This window comes from Sciurus carolinensis, chromosome X, assembly GCF_902686445.1.
Source record: "Sciurus carolinensis chromosome X, mSciCar1.2, whole genome shotgun sequence".
NCBI lineage: Eukaryota > Metazoa > Chordata > Mammalia > Rodentia > Sciuridae > Sciurus > Sciurus carolinensis.
Genome location: NC_062232.1, coordinates 27,633,630 through 27,638,816, shown reverse-complemented (window position 1 = coordinate 27,638,816; position 5,187 = coordinate 27,633,630). Strand labels below are relative to the sequence as shown.

The 5,187-nt window shown below is 35.0% G+C and overlaps 1 pseudogene; it reads right to left on the bottom strand.

Annotated features, from left to right (window-relative positions):
• Positions 1-3,972: 3,972 nt before the first annotated feature.
• On the bottom strand, positions 3,973-4,852 carry LOC124972322 (40S ribosomal protein SA-like; annotated as a pseudogene).
• Positions 4,853-5,187: the final 335 nt, after the last annotated feature.

The window sequence follows — 5,187 nt, the reverse complement described above, 5'->3', positions numbered from 1 at the left end:
GTCATGCAGTGCCTTTGATCTCTGAACTCCTCATATCCATACACACCTCAGACCTCCTAAAATTGAGGATTCCTTTAATTGATGTATTGTTCCACTAGTTTAGCACAGGGGAGATTGCACCTGTCAAAGATTCTGCCAGCAGCAGCGCTAAGGATTTCTTCATTTTGTTATATCCAACCACCTGTTTTCCTGATCTGCTTTGAATGTCCAGAATTAATTCCCACACAAGTTCCCCTCTCTCACCTTGCTGAGAAGTTGTGTGTCTGAATTCTTGGCTTCATGCCATGGAGTGACCAGAAAAGTGACCTTCTTTAATCCACCATTTTGAGTCTCCTCTTGCTAAAGCAATTTTAACAACTAAGAGTCAGGTATGGTAGTGCATACCTATAATCTCAGCAGTTTCAGAGGCTGAGGCAGGAGGATAGTATGTTTAAAGCCAGCCTCAGCAACTTAGTGAGAACCTGACTCTAAAGAAGAAAAATAAAATAAAAAGTGCCGGGGATGTGGCTCAGTTGTTAAGCACCCCAGGGTTCAATCTCCAGTATCATAAGTAAATAAAAGAATAAGAACAATGCTAGCACATTAACATTATCAAGATTTATTCTACAGCCATAGCGATTAAAACAATTTATTATTCATACAGAAATGGAAAAACAGAAAAATATAAAGTCTAGGAGGAGACCTATCAATATGTGGTTCCTTGAATTATGACAATTCTAATGTAGCCGAAAGAAGATGCTAATCCCCAAAACTACATTGTAGATTTCATGCACCTGTTTTTTACTTTAAGTAGAAGAACAATTATTGAAATAAAGTGCATTATTTTGTGTCTAGTTTACCTGCTCCTGTGTAGCACTCATCCTTGTTCTTACACCTGGAAATAGTTCAGTCAGTATTACTTTATATTATTACATTGTTGAAATTATCATGTTTAGTTATGGTATTTACAAGTCAGAATCACTAATATTGTGAGGCTGTGTGGTAATGTTCATTTTCTTAATCTGAGTGTTAATTACATCAGTTTATTCATTTGTTTAAGAAAAATTAATTAAGTTATTACATAATCTACATAATTTTAATTATGGTGTTTTACTTGAACAAAATTTTTTAAAAGTGAGTTTATCATTGATTAGTGTCTCTACCTGTAAAACAAGAACACTCCTTTTATTAGATACACTTTAATGTATAAAAAATAATTTTGGATCTTTGACATCTCCCAGGCCACATTCCTATATCTCATTCTGGAACATGTATCTGATAACCCAGGAGAACACAAACTCCATGACAAAATGCTTCAACATAGCTTATATATATTTTGAAAGAAAAACAAAAATGAACAGCACATAATAGCATTGATACCAGAATTATTACAAATAATGTTAAATAATTTTAAACAACCATGATGATTAATGCCAAATTTATATGATAATAAAAATACAAAAGAATAAGCAAATATAAAAAACAACCAACTATATGCATTGGGTAAGAAAACTATAGTAGTTAAATAACAATAACCATAACTGGAGAGTGACATCAGCAAGATGGCTAACTAGAGGTGCTAGCTATACTTCCCTCCACAAAAATGCACTGAAACAAAAGAAAAAAAACAGTTTTCCACTGGAGTTTTTGAAGCAGAGTGCTAGAGTGCAGTGGGTATATGGCAGAAATGTCAAAGAGCATGGAAATATGCAATGGTCTTATAAATAAGTGTAGTATAGTAGTTGGCAAGGGCTTGGGAGAAGAAAGAATGTGGAAATGCAGTTAAAAGGGGCTAAAGATGAGTAAGTTCTAAAGATCTGCTGTACAGCACTCCGCATCTAGTCTATTGTCCACTTTAAAAATGTGTTAAGAGGATAGAATCATGTTAAGTGTTTTACAATAATGAAAAGGAAATTTGTTCTTGAATATATGAAAGGAGAATGTCTATATTCTTGGCTAAAGACAAGAGAAAGTACTATCATGTTAGACAACTTTAGTGAGAATGTAATACATTTAACCAAGGATAAGAGGAATGTTCTAGATTTATAAATGAGAGCAGTTGTTAAAATTTGCTAATGGGAAGCGAATAAAAGATAAAATGAATATTCCCATTTCCCTAGATAACTATGTAATGGGATTGAAGAAATTATTGACACATTGGAAGATAATATGAGGGAGTTCAGTAAATAATATTTCAGGCACTAATTAGTAAGATTTAAAATGTTGGAATACTTTTAGATGATAGTTGTTCATGCCATGATGAAAATGCTAGGGAAGTAATGAGGTAATGACTCTATAGCTAGTCATAGTGAAGACAAGGTTTATTAAAGCATTAATGAGCAGTAGCATAATTAATCATTTTATTATGTGGTTGGAATTTGGAGCAGGAATGACATGAAACATTGTTAGTGCAATTATTCTACTGAGCCAGTTGACAGTAGGCAAGCAAATGATCTGTGAGATATCTAAAACAAACCAAATATCCAGGTCTCCGTATTTCCCAATGTGAGAAACCACATAATGTAGACTGTAGATAGATGCTAAAATGGAAGACTCATTAAAAGAAAGCAGAAAAGGAAAATGTTGACTGCCTGACTGTGCTTTGAAGGCGACATAATAGGATTTTTTAAAAATCTGGTACAAAGTAGAAATCCCTTCTAGAAGTCAGTATTTACAGATTCAAGAAAGTTTAGGTCAGGAAGTAGAATCACTGTTCACCCTGTCTTCACTGGTACCATGGTATAAATAAGCCTCATTCCTCATTAATTGTGAGCTTTATTGTTAGGCAATGATTGAATTTGTGAAATAAACAAGAATGTACTATATATATTTATAGGAATAAGGCTCTTAAGATTTGAACTCCTCCTGACACAGAGTTTTTTGCCTTCTGGTTTAGGTTCCAGGAAAAACCAACAATGAGTGGCAAAGTGTTTTCCCTTGCCATTTGCTTTGCTATTGTGGGGAATACTGGAGGAGGAGTGCTATGTGTAAAGTTATGCAATAACATCGCTATTTCACTGATTTTTTTTTAGCAAAAAACCAGTCAAATAATTTTTTTTCAATTTTAAACACAATTAGCCTATTAAATGTACTTACACTGGTGTCACTGATCAAAATATTCACAAAGTACATTAATAGTTCCTTTCCATTCATTCATGCTGATTTTAAAGATATTGTTGCTCTAAATCTCTAGGCACTTACAAGTGCATAGCAGTGAATTTTCTTCTAAGAGTTATGATGTTATAATGCACATAAATCAAATTTCTGTTTCACCTTATGTGAGAAATTGCAGGTTTCTTCTCATTCATGAGGTTAAAAAATTTACATCGCAAAATAAAGAATTTGGCCCACTATGCCTCTCTTTTGGTTCTTTGAACTCAAGGAACAATGGTAGTAACTCGTAACCAAGAGTGTATCTACAAATACACAATTTGTAATTATTTTACCTGCTAAAAGATTATCATTCTGGATTTTTACATTATAAATTGAAAATACATTTTATTACATGACTCAAAACTCCCAATAAAGGACAATACAGTTAAAAAGTAGTGGAGAAATACGTTATAACTTTGGTTTTCAGGTTGAATAATTAGAGTTTGTTTTAGAGGCTAAAGGAAGAATTAAAGTAAATAAGTATATATCACTAAGAACAAAAAAACTGAGACAGACAGCTTTACCCTATGTACATGTATGATTACATGAATGGTGTGAATCTACATTGTGTACAACCATAGAAATGAAAAGTTGCACCCCATTTGTGTACAATGAATCAAAATGCAGTCTGTAAAAATAAAAAATAAAGGAAGACTCTAAATGGTAAAATTTAATATGAGAATCATGAAGAAAATTGTTTAATACAAAATAGACTCATATTTTAATTCATTAAAATATCATTTATTTAGAATCTACAAGATGAAGTTTTTTTTAAAGAAATTGGTGTTTATTTTTCATAACCTTATTTCCATTTTGCTTAACAAGTGTCTACAGAACAGCTCAAGACCACTTGGTGGTTGTTCCTACCCACTCAGTAGCCTGAGCAGTGGGAGCTGAGACCAGTCTTCAGTGGCTGGCTGGGCACTCCAGTCTTCAGTAGGGAACTGCTGGATAGGCACAGAGGGCACCTTCACACCTGCAGACCAGTCTGCAACCTCAGGTTGAGTAGTGGTGAACTCAGGAGCTGGAGCCGTGGATTCACCCTGAAATTCCTCCTTGGTCACAGCTTTTTCAGCAGCAGCCTGCTCTTCCTTTTCAATCTCTTCAGGAGTTCTATAGAAGCAGAGATCAGGCATGACCTCCCATGGGTGTTTATGGGAAATGGTACCTTGCACAGAACTTCTTGGGCCAGCATTCACATCAGACCCATAGAATGAGCCCCCTTATTGTTGCACAGAATAGCAATGTCCACATAGCACAGAGGAGAGTCTGTGTTACACAGAGCAATGGTAGGCAGATTGACATAAGATGCTTCTGTAAGAGGCTGGTGGTCAGCCCTGGCATCAATAACCACCAGAAGACGTGGCTCCCGGAAGGCTGCCTGGATCTGGTTAGTGAAGGTTCCAGGAGTGAAGCAGCCAGCAATAGGAGTGACTCTGGTGACAGCAGCAAACTTTAGCACAGCACACTGGCCAGTATTCCTAGAGAATATAACACTGATATCAACAGGGTGTTTGATGGCAACAATGGCACAAGTTGCCAGCAGAAGCTTCTCCTAGGTCCTCTTCAGATTTATGATGTATATGCCATTCCTTTTCCTTTTGTAAATATATTGTTCCATCTGGAAATCAAGATTGGTGCCACCTAAGTGGATTCCTATTGCAAGGAATTTGAGAACATCCTCCTCCTTCATTTGCAGGACGTCAAGGGATCTGGACATTGTGACAGTTTCCCTTTAAGTTACAATGGGAATCAAGAACAACACCATATGGACCCCTCCCTGGGTAGTGTGGAAAAGCAAAATGAAGTTTAAAATCAGGTATGTTCCCAAGAAGAAGACCATAAATATAATAAAGGGGGGTAAATAAATATATAATTGAGTTAAGTACGATAATAGAAATGGATAAAGACACAAAATGTATTAAAATGCAGAAAGTATTATAGTTCATAAAATCTTTTGATTTTTGTAGGCTATGAGTTAAAAATTAGTTTATCAATTTTTTTTCTTATAAAATAATCCCAAATCATGAGAAACAGGCATTTTCATAATCATAA